General features: G+C 47.1%; 1 pseudogene; it reads right to left on the bottom strand.

The window, feature by feature from the left end:
* Positions 1-1572: 1572 nt before the first annotated feature.
* On the bottom strand, positions 1573-11540 carry LOC115180071 (nucleoporin Nup37-like; annotated as a pseudogene).
* Between the last annotated feature and the right edge of the window lie 1166 nt (positions 11541-12706).

Here is a 12706-nt window from a genome sequence, read left to right on the forward strand (position 1 = left end):
ATTGTGGGAGGCAAGCCATCTGTCCAGAACAGGGATGGGTAACTCCAGTCATCAGGGACCTGATTGGCGTCACTTTTTCCCCAGCCCTAGCTAAACACACTTCAAATCAAATCAAATCAAATTTATTTATATAGCCCTTCGTACATCAGCTGAAATCTCAAAGTGCTGTACAGAAACCCAGCCTAAAACCCCAAACAGCAAGCAATGCATGTGAAAGAAGCACGGTGGCTGGGAAAAACTCCCTAGGAAAAACTCCTGAGAAAGGCCAAAAACCTAGGAAGAAACCTAGAGAGGAACCAGGCTATGAGGGGTGGCCAGTCCTCTTCTGGCTGTGCCGGGTGGATATTATAACAGAACATGGTCAAGATGTTAAAATGTTCGTAAATGACCAGCATGGTCAAATAATAATAATCATAGTAATTGTCGAGGGTGCAACAAGCACGTCCGGTGAACAGGTCAGGGTTCCGTAGCCGCAGGCAGAACAGTTGAAACTGGAGCAGCAGCATGGCCAGGTGAAACAGTAGGTTTTATTGTGCACCGGTGTTGCTGCATGACAGAGTAGACCAATAATCAACTCCAATAATCAACTAATTGTGATTTTCAGTTTAGAACACAATTAGTTTAATCACCTGTGTTTTCTAGGGATGGGGGAAAAGTGGGACCTCTCTCTGGCCCCCGATGACTGGAGCGGCCCATCCCTGGTCTAGAGAGACTAGTAACAGAGGTTGGAGCTCAGACCACCAGGTGGTGGTGTTGAGTCGCTTTGATTCTGGGAGACACTATTGATTGAGATTCATGACTCACATTTCTCACTAAAAATCTCCTTGCACTTTGCAATTCTAATTCACCCTAAGAGGATATTATAGCCTTTGGAAAATGTTCAGCTGTGTGTGCATAGAGAGGTTGCTGCGTCTTGCTCGCCGACATTGATTTCTCGGTTTCAAGTAGCCATTCCAGCACCACTTGTGTCCAACACTGCAAACGTACGGGACCAACCACATTGGACTTGTTCAAACAAAGAGTCGACCAGGAGAGCGGTAGCATGTTATGATTGCGAATGGTGGTTAGTGCGTACGCTCCAAGAAACATACGGGCCTGTCTAGAGGGATTGAAAGAGTGGAGGTCTCACCTCCCCTATACCTGCCTTACTCTGTCATGCAGCAACACCGGTGCACAATAAAACCTACTGTTTCACCCCTTACATTAATGGAGTAAAATAAACTGTTCTGTGTTACTCCCTGTAGACACACACAACTCCATCCAAAGGGCTGCGCCCTCGGACTACAAAACGTCCATCTGTGGAAACAAGTGATTAGCTGTCACTAAAAATGATTCATGATCAAATTGAATGCGTGCCCTCTTGTAGTTCTAATGCAGTAAGTAAGTGCTATTCTCGTACATGGGCCATCCAATAGGATACAATGAGCCCTTGTTTCTAATGGAGTACTCTGCGTCTGTTGGCGTATGGTCTGATGTCTCCCATGCTCCATCTCAGCATCACTGATCGTCCCCACCCACTAGGACGATGAGATATGTGGCTCTCGTGTTCTCTCTTTCGCTTCGTTTTCCCTCTTCTCTGGAGACGAATCACTCATCCCCTCTGCCAGCCAGTAGTATCTGACCTGAAAAGACCTCTACTCTCAGTTTCCTGCGCTTCTCTTACAAAACCTTTTTTTCCCTCTCTCTTTAGTTTCCTGCCCTTAATGTCTAAATCTCAGGGATAACCCAATAGAAGGAGCTGCCTGCATTAGGCCTTCCCTTTCCCAGGCCTCACTCTGCAGGTGGAATAGGACCTACAGGGGTGGGGACAGCTGTGTGTGTGTGAGACAGAGATTGTGTGTATGGGTGAGTGTGTATGTCTGTTTTACAGAGAGAGAGTAAGCACCTGTAGAGGGATTGTGATGTTGACCAGTAGAGTGCTGGCAGCATTGAGCGCGCACATTCCTGTGACCTGCAGCTCACCCTGAGGCGCTTGGCAGAACATCATAACAAACTAGCACTGATACAAAACTTCTGAGAAAGACAGAACCAGCCCCGCTTTTCACAGAAGCCAAGTTCCACCCTTCTGTTTGTCTGGGTATGACAGTTTGTCTGTTTGTCTGGGCGGTCAGTTGTCGGACTCTAAAATAAACATCAAAAGTCCAGGATGTGTCTAAACTTTAAATTCAGAACTCAAAGCAAACAAAAACGTGGAAAATGAAATACTTTATTGAAAAATTAAGAAAATAGAAATATTCAACCACAACTCAGGTCAAACAGTTTCATTGTACATTTGCATTACCTCTAATACTTCCATAGGAAGTGGCTGCATTACATTTCTGTCATCCAAAAAGAGAGCTTTCAATCACCGCCAATGACACAAAGTGGGAGGGACCTGTGACCCGCCCCCACCGTGGCTGATCCAATCACGGGCTGCAACACCACCACCATATAAACATAAGAAACCAGGTCCAGGAAGCACGTTACGTTATCCTTACTTCCAACACTTACTGAACATTATCCCCACACTTTTATGACTCAGAAACTGACACACTGTGTAAATGCAAACAGCCAAACACACAGCTCACTGACCTGCGGGTGACCAGGTGATGCACTAGTAACTGACTGCTGATCTTGCCTGGACATCCTGTTGTGGAGAAGAGATTCTCACTGACCCGAGACCACCTGGAAGACCATGACACCGTGGTTACAGTAATTGCCATCACCATAGCCATTATCATGGACGTCATCGGCAGCAGCGGTATCAGCCGGACTACCACAACATGCATCACAATACTCTGAAGGTCAGAGGAATTGGAAGCATTCAGGATCCTTGGGACATCCCTACCCTAACCTCTACCCTTACCATAACCATTTAACATTTCAATGGGGGAGGGACATCCCAAGGATACCAGATAGCAAGGACCTTGGAAGCATGGACAAAGCAGTTACCTGAAGTTTCCTGCTCGTTCTACATGGGCAGGCCTCTTCTCTTGTGGGTAACTACGAACAGACAAATAACTTAACAAAACCCATGCCTTCATACAGTAGGGTTACACAGCATGTAACTGAGGTGCTGGGTAACCTTGTCTGAGACATTAAGACTTGTGTTAGCTCTTCGGGCTAACAAAGTATTTTGGCGTGCTAGAGACCCAGTTTCAAACCCAGTCGGTCACAAGCATCTGTCCTGCCACTCACCTGGAGCGGGTAATATCCCAGATCACCCAGTCGCTGCCCGTCACCGCACCCCCCTTGATGGTGTCGGCGAGGCACCAGTCGGCCGACATGAGTGGCGACTGGCCGCAATCCAGAGAAAGAATGGCCTGCTGGGTAACCAGGTCATAGAAGCGGATCGTCCCTTTCTTCTCGGACACCATCAGCTGTACAGAGGACCAAGGTTTAGTATTGCGAGATCTTTTCACTCTCACGCTAGATCTTTTCACTCTCACTAAGTATTTAAACTCTCATTATGAAGCTGGAAAGCACTGTTATTGTAAGCATCTTGAAGACATCTTCAGGATGCCAGCACACACTGACGTCAGGGGAGCGTAGTCTAAATGTAGTGCTTTCATTCCCCTCCAGGTCCCACACCCTGTGGGGACAAGAGAGGCCATCTAGCATGAAAGGGAAAGGGCACTAGCTGGACACTACAGGATGGTCAGAGAGGGGCTATGCTCAGGGGAAAGGAACCGTTTAAGGACTGTAGGAAAATTATTTTTCTGTCCTCAACTACCTGCTTAGAAAACAACCTCAGACAGGAAGTCTGCAATTTAAACAAACAACCGGTCCGAAGCTTCAGATAAAACAGGTCCCGTCAGAAATTAGACATTATCAAGTCCAAAAAACAAGATTAATAAGCACTCAATTAGCTGCGCTGGAGTGGGACGCGCGGCAGCGCTAAAAATAGCTTCCGGAGTCCAGCCACCCCGTGTGTAGGGGAGATGACGTGCAGCACAGTGCAGGCAGGCGCCTTGGTGCTGACAGCGCACAAAACAAAGGATTACACACGCTAATGGCAGCTAAAAATATTTAAAAAACAACAAAGACATCATGGCTGGCTGGCTGGCTGTTTTTGTCTCACAGGATCCATGTCAAAAAAGTTAAAGCTTCCATCCAAACCCATCTTTCCCCAGGCGTCTGTGAGACTCTCTTCGGGAATGTACTCTAATGAGTGAGCAGCACACACCAGACCTGTAGTGATGCCAGTGTTTTTCTGAAAGCATGTAATGCCTGCGTGTAATTCATCTAACTTCTGTCAGTTGTCCAAGAGATGTGCACACAGAGCCTCACGAGCACTGCCCTTCTTTCAGGGAAAAAGGGATCTTGGTTGTAATCTCCCCCTTGAGCTGTGAAGACAGGCGGGCGGGGCACTGCGCTGACGAGCGAGAAGGCCGAGGACAAGGCAAAGGTGCGCCCGGATGTAGTAAATCACTTGGAGAGGACAGGCTGCTCCCCAGACCAGGATCAACTCTTCAACCACATCCGAGAGCCCTCAGCGAACACAAGGCCTCGTATCTAACAGAACATTCCCCTGAACCAGGGAGGAATAAACTTGCAAGTGGTTGATTGTTTTATTTTAAAGGACTGTGAGCGATGTTGTGAGCGATGTGAATGCGCTGACTGATGAGGTCATGCAGAAGACATCTAATAAAGGCCCAAAGCCCTTCTAAATGTCAAACACGTTGGAGAGATGTCTGCAGAGTCGCGGTCGAGAGGATATGATTTTGCCCCATCCCAGATGAAGACCTCAGTAAACAAACAACTTTTCCTTTGTCTTCCCTGCAGGGGATAAAACATTTCTCCCTTTGCTTCTTGACACGACACAGAAGTCAGAATGGCCCTGTGTGGAGTGAGGTGCAGACCCTCCTCCATAGAGCATGAGCGAGGTTGGAAACCTCAGACCACAGCAGACAAACAAGCATAAACCCTCTCTTCTCAGACCACTCGCCAAGCAGAGTTCAATCGCACGCTACGCCGCATCTGGCCAAGTTGTGGTCCACCACTTTGCCCTTCAAATGGGGAAAGATTCTTATTTAAAAAATGGAATCCTTGCTGAACAAAGTGAAAGGGGGCAAGAAACAAGACAGACCACCACTGACAAAGCGCTGTGTAATTGCATAACACTACAACTGACGTGACAGCAAGCAATAACACTGGGCTTCATGTACAATAGAGTTGAAAGGCGAGACTGCATTTGAAGTCTGTGTGTAGATGTGAGTGAGAAAACAGCAGCCGCACCTTTTCATTTCGGTCAATGGTTTCCAAATGAGCGGAGGAAATGGGAAACGTAGTGTGCACCATGTGAACTAAATAATGAGAGAGTGCAGGGTAAATAACCTTGGCGACTCTCGGCGGAACGAGGGTTGAGAAAGACAAACAGTAATCCCGCCTCAGAGCCTCACAGGGGAGTCCAGGCAGAGGCGCACAGCACGCCGTCCTTCCCTCCCCGAAACCACACCAACATCCATCTTGATCGGACCTGCTCAAGTGTCTTGAACAATAACATGTTCTTTAACAGACATTTGGACTGTTGAAATAATTATCCCGGCCATTAGTCATTTTTATTGGATCGGTTTGCTCCTCTCGCTAGAGTTGATGATGGGATCCCCTAGCACGGAGCAAAAAGAGCGTGAGAACATGAGAAGAAAAGGGGAGATGAAAGACTGGGATGTCGTAGAGTGGACATGGACATACTAACTGACAGATAGCTTGACTGACGGGCTAGAGTGGGGAGAAAGGCTCAAACTGTTGTGAGAACGCCTCAGAAATACTTCCCAAAACGATGACAACCAGAGTAGATCACACACACAGAGTAGATCACACACACAGAGTAGATCCCGCACGTCAAATAGTTGCAGCAGGTGTCTCTGTTCATGCCCCTTGAGTAAGCTTTATTCTGCTGATCCATGTCACCACGAAACCAGAGCTGGCTGAAGTGAGGAATCCATCTCACACAACAGAAACATACCTACTGCAAATCCAACTGGAAGCTAACAGACACAATGGGAGCCGAGCCCAGAGAGGTCGGGACCTCTGGCAGACACTCTGACCTCAGTGGGAGGCTGTGACCTCCTTCTAGCTGCTACAGGTGGCTTCTCCGGCTGGAGTAGAGTTCCCACGCAGGAAAAGACAGTGCTGACAAAGAGCACAGCAGAGTTATGGTAGGACAACCTGCCAAATGTACGAACACGCACGCAAGTAGAGAAGCCAGTCCACTGTTCTTTTCTCTCACCCTATCAGGGGTCTCAGTTTGTGTGGGCTGCCTGGAAGGCCCCTCTCCTGTTAACTTGATCTTTCCCTAGTTCCACCTCACTCTTCCTCCTGCGTCCCATATTTTCTCAACGTGACAGAATTTAAATCTTTCTGCAGATGGAGCCGAGAAAGCGTACCCCTGTTTTCTCTGGCCAGACCATTATAGAGGGAGGCTGAGGGAGAACTGTGCTCTGATGTTTCTCGCAGTAGCAGAGCTTCATCACCAACCCTAGCAGAGGCCTCTCTCTCCCCACAGCCCTCATCCTAACCAACACTTTAGAGCATTTAGGCAGGCCGGAAGGAGATTGAGGAGATAATTCAACCATGGCTTGTATTTGATGACTGGAAGTGTAACCGCGAGCTTCAGGCTGCTGAAATGATGAGTTTATGAATAGAAAGCAGATGTTTCAGGTGTGTTTCTCATCCAGGGAGCTTTGGGTTTAAAGATGGATATGAGAGACGTGCTCTTTCAGGCTCTAGCGGAGAGAAACGTAGGGGCAAGTCATTCATTTATAAGTTGCTAACTTGATTAAACGTTCTCCCCCATCAATCACTGGTCAAACAATAAGAGCTCACATTGTGTGGGAAGGAGCAAAGAGGGAGTAGGATTTGGGCCAGGCTTTCGCCCTGTCTAGACCCTAGCAACAACCCTAGTTACTAAGGTAACAGGAGGTCCCCTCAGGTTCAGGGGAGGCTGCTGAGGGGAGAACGGCTCATAATAATGGCCGGAACGGAGCTAATGGAATAGCAAACACCTGGAAACCATGGATTTGATACCATTCCACTGATTCTGCTCCAGTCATTACCACAAGCTCGTTCTCCCAAATTAAGGTACCACCAACCTCCTGTGCCCAGGTTACCCCATGGTTACCCCGTTGGCTAACGACACACTCTTTCCTTCCTTGCTCCACTACCTAGCTACTGATTGACAGGCCACATTGGGGGACCTTGTTATGAGTCAACCTTAAGGAGGGGAACAACCTTCACCAGTACTGCAGCTAATTGGATTTCCATATTTAACCAATTACTTTAAAAAGCTGGAGAAGCGGCTGTGTGCTTACGCACGGCAACACCGGGGTGTGTTGTGATAAGCATTGGGTTTCATTTTGGAAACACAGTCAGGACGTTCTGCACCATTAACAGAGAACAGAACACAGATCCAAGAGCTGGGGGAAGACACACTCTCACACACTCATATTATTCTTGCTGAATGAGACCCGGAGGAGGTTCGGACTGACCTGCATGTATGGTCCTCGCTGACCGAAGGCATTTGTTTCCCCTCCGTGGGTTCAAACACTAAGTGGTTGATGTAGCTGGTGTGACCCTCCATCACCTAGACAACCACACAGACATCGCCACAGAAACACAGAAGATACAATTAACAAAACGCTGCATTTGGTGCGAGCCTCCCATAGACTGTATGACAGTTCCCTGGCTCCTTGTGTGCGCTGGGTTCTTGATTAGGCTAATATAAAAGCCATTCACTAAGTGCCTACTGTCAGTGTGCTATATACAAACGGTTTGTTTTAAAGAAACCAGATGCCAACTGAACTGACAGGTGCAGTAGTTCCAGTGGGATCTAGTCGTGAGGGCAGGGGCACCAGTACTCTACCTTGACTTCATGTTGATTCTGAAGATCAGAAGTCAACAGCCTCACTTTTCTGTCTGCTGCAGCAGTGCAAAATCTGGTGGGAAAGACAGAGAGAGAGAGAGAAAAACATAAACAAAGAAAGAGAACATCAAAACAGAGCCCGTCCTACTAGAAGACATGCGTACACGCACCCGGGCACACGTCCATGTCTATGCGTGTGTCTGACTGCACTGCAGCCTGGGCTGACACCTTTGGATGTGTGTGTGTGTGTGTGTGTGTGTGTGTGGTAAAGACTTGGACATGGATCAATGGAAACACTGCCAGGGAGATTCTAATTGCGAAGATAAACATGGAGAAAAACAAAGATTCCTCACGCCATCTGAGCATTTCTAACACCTGGGAGACGACTTTGCCTCTAATCAGTCGTAGTATATACCAGCGCCTGCAATTACGTACACAATTACACTAACTCACTTATGACAAGAAAAACACACATATCACAAGAAAAACACACATATCGCAAGAAAAACAGACGCATTTTCACACATTTGCAGTCGCAGGAACAGACGGATTTGGCATGATGTCACGATACACAGCCAGAATATTCCCCCAAGCAACTGGTACAGGTGATTATACCAACAACTGATACATAGCCTAGTAGTCAGCGAATTGTGGAGGGCATTTCTTTCAACTCAATTGCTGGGCATTGCCAAAGATTTATCATCAAACCTCTTAATTCAATACATACTTCACAGTCTTGCAATATGAACTAGCTATCTAGATTTAGCCTACACTGCAGGAATATTATCAATGAAAGAACAGGTGCCAAGTGGGAGAACATGTCTTCATGAGACAATCTTCAAAGAGTTGTCAATGTCACAGGGTTGACTAATGACTGGGTCTGTTTTGGCCCTGAGCTGATGCTGGGGAAGTGATCCTGACAGTTCCCCAGAATCTACCAGGAGGTTGCTGACTGGACCTCACATGGCTGGCCTCGTAGAATCTGGGAGCCTCCCAGCGTAAGCCCCCTACCCCCCTCCTCCTAGCACCCTCGCCGGCCCCTGCCTCAGGCACGCCCGTGAGAACACTGCTTTTCCTGGAAGGCATAACTACGTGCAAAACTAGGGGAGGGACGGAACTTGAGCGGGGAGCCATCAGTGCAATAACACGTGCGCACGTCACACGCCGGCCCCCAGGGCCCTGCAGACTTAACCACAAAAGGTCAGGAAGTATCACTGCCTTTCCCTTTCAATTAAAGCAGCTTGGAAACATCTCCCGCGGGATTACAGCATTCCCATCCACCATTCCAATTAAGAGGAAAACCTTGCTTTCTATGTAATAACGTTCAACTTCCTTTTTTAAAATCAAACCACACCTGAAATAACTGGGTTGGTATTCCACCACTACAGTGGGCCACAGACTAGTATGATGACTGGGCTTCATACGGTAGGTGAATGAAGAATACAGCTGGGCCAAGACTACTGAGGGTTTCATACCACTGACTGACACAGAGGTGGTGTAGATGGATGATCCAGAGACATATTTAGGTAAATATATGGCTCTGGGATAAGCAGGTGGTCCAGCTGTACATACCTACACGTACCCGACGTTCACAAGACACAGGCATCAATGTTCCTACAACTTCTAAGCAAACAGCTGGAGGCAAAACTTTCTCCTATGGAGCTCCATTGTTATGGAATGGTCTGCCGATCCATGAGAGATGCAGAAACGGTCTCAGCCTTTAAGTCTTTACTGAATAATCATCTCTTCAGTAGGTCCTATGATGGAGTGTAGTCTGGCACCAAGGGTGCGAAGGTGAACAGCAATGCATTGGAGTGATGAACAACCCTTGCCGTCTCTGCCTGGCCGGCTCCCCTCTCTCCACTGACCCTATTACGGGGGCTGAGTAAGTGGCTTGCTAGTGCTCTCCATTTCGTTAGGAGGGGTGCATCACGTCTTGCCAGGCTCTTTCGCTATACTCGACTTGAGTGGGTTGAGTCACTGATGTTATCTTCCTGTCTGGTCTTGCGCCCCCTCGGGCTCGTGTGGTGGGGGAGATCTTCGCGGGCTATACCCCGCCTTGTCTCAGTGTAGTAAGTTGGTGGTCTGTTGATATCCATCTGGTGGTGTGGAGGCTGTGCTTTGGCAAAGTGGGTGGCCCTGTCTGGGGGTATTGTGGGACAGGGCCACAGTGTCTCCCGACCCTTCCGTCTCAGTCCCCAATATCTATGCTGCAATAGTCTATCTGCCGGGGGACTAGGGTGGGTCTGTCCTATCTGATGTTTTTCTCCTGTCTTATTGGAGTCCTGTGTGATCTTAAGTATCCCTCTCCTGCTTGCTCGCTCTTTGGGGTTTTAGGCTGGGTTTCTGTATAAGACCTTTGTGACATCAGCTGATATAAAAATGGCTTTATAAATACATTTTATGTAGGAGAGATTAAGAAAAAAAAAACAGTAGTGCAGCTTCAACCCACAGCGGTGGCTGGTCCAAATAACCACGTCGTCAGTCTGCACCATAATGAGCTGAATCAGGTGTTACTTACTGCAGGGCTGGAAAGAAAACCTGAAACAACCAGCAGCACTCCAGGACCAGACACCCTGATGTAAAGACAGAAGACAGCTGTAAGAACTAAAAGGTTTAAGTTAAGGTAGGCTACCTGATGAGTTGGGGCCGCTTGTCCAGCTGAGACTCAGGGCTCCATGCGAGGCAATTCACACGTAACGCATGATGGAAAACACGCAGTGTGGTGAATTCAACCTCCTCTACCTCCATGTCCTCCTCCTGCTCAAACAGTGGTTCACGTCACACATACAGCAGTGGTTTACATCACACATGGAACCAAAACACTGGCTAATTTCCTCATGTTCCCTATCCATGCCTCCTCAGAGAGGAACCTTGGGAGGATCTTCTCTTCTGATGCATTTTGAGAAGGGAGGCTAGAAAAGAGGACATGAGGAAGAGGAATCTGGCAGGCTACCAGTCACCTGGAAGCGGCAGGTGCCTACCACCACATACTGGCTTCCTGCATAGCCCAGGAGGGACGCAGCTGAGCCACTGTCAAGGGGCTGAACTCCACCACATGGACGTAGTCATCACAGGGCACTGTGTAGCTGGCTCCTCGACCTGAGTCCTCCATGCTAAATGTATTTTTGGTGATGTTCATGTCCGGTGTATTTACTCTTTGGTTTGACTTTACCACCTGCATCAGGATTGAAGAGGGGTTAATATTTCAAAAAAGAAGATATTAGATTATTATAACTTCCTTATACAGAAACGGCACATCTGTACTGAAAGCCAAAAATAATACTTCTGTATGCACACCGAGGCGAGATAAAGCTTACATGCTCCGGTACTTGGCTAACTCGTTGAGGGGGATTCATATAGCCTAAAGCCTGAACATTAATGAACATGTCCGTTTAATTTCTGTGGTAGTCACTGAGGAAATTACTGTAGGGAGTGACAATAAGATAATCATGAGATCAGAACTTTCCTAAATGCAAAACCCATCAGTCATATAGATCCCTTGCTACAATTCAACTAGGAGAGAGATATACCAGAAACAGACTTCTCCAGTTTTTCTAGGAAGGGTGCGGTGAAACACCCTTCTCCCGGCCCACATGGGTTGGGGGGTTGTTTAGATGGAAGCTTTTTAAATGTGTGAAAGGTCATAGGTGACAGCTGTCACAGTGATCACATAATGGGACATCATTCTTGCTGTTGTACTTACATCATGTAGGCTGTAGGTTCCCAAACTGTACGTTCCCAAGCCTTTTCACTCAGGCCCCGCTTCCAGCATTGCGCAACATCCCACGTTCCCCCTGCGGGTGCCACGTCCATTTCTATGGGCACAAGCACTGTTCACGACACAAACTGCTCACACCCCTCTTGTTGGCAGAGAGAAAATGTTGCTGTTTAAAGGCGAATTTTCTTGCAATTCTATACATTGTCATGTCTAATGTGTATTCATGTGATATGAGTAACTCAAACATTACAACAAAATCTATGTGCTAAAAAACATTAGCTGACATGGGCTAGTTGACCTGGACATTTCTGACAAGTTATAAATAGGTATGCAATGATTGACATAAGAGGAAAACTGATGATGCACTAACCCAGAGTTTGAGAACCACTGGGCTATTGGACTCCAAAGGTTAACAGCAAGGGGGATCCACCAATTGAGGGCAACAGAACACTATTTCACTACAGTGGATCATTCAGTCTCAAGTGTTATTGATTGCAGTCTTAAAGGGGCAATGTGCAGTTTGAACAATTACAGAGCAGACCACGCAGCCACTGACTTGGTAAACTGCTGTGGGATGGGGCTTGAGAAACGTAACCACTCAAATTCATGGACATAGCTATGGATGCAAGTACTGACCATCTATGACAGGGGAAGGCAACCTTTGTCCTAAAATGCACAGGCACTTCATGTTTTTGATTTAACTGACCTGGAAGACCAGCTGTGTTGAATTTAGGCAATCACTGAACTGATCAATTAACTAAGTAACTAACTCAGTGTGGTGCCTAGTTGGAACAAAATCCTGCGGTACCTGTGGCACTCCAGGAACAGGGTTACCTACCCCTGATCTCTATCAAAAGTATAGCGTTAATCATATTTTGAAGCTATAGAGTTTGCAAACAAAAGGAATAAAAACAAGTTTACATGTTGGGTTCTGATGGGGGGTATGACAGTTGAACTAAGCTCATGGGGAATCTACGAGTTATATTATTCAATAGGTATCCTACATAAAATGTATTTAAAGGTCTAAAAATGATTGTAGCAACCTCAGATTGCCCATTTAAGTAGGCTAGCTAATTACTGTTATTAACGTACTGGCGACTTAAGTTTGCTCAAATGTTTTAGATAGACCCGTATCTCTGGAG

The sequence above is a fragment of the Salmo trutta genome, chromosome 40 (genome assembly GCF_901001165.1).
Source record: "Salmo trutta chromosome 40, fSalTru1.1, whole genome shotgun sequence".
NCBI lineage: Eukaryota > Metazoa > Chordata > Actinopteri > Salmoniformes > Salmonidae > Salmo > Salmo trutta.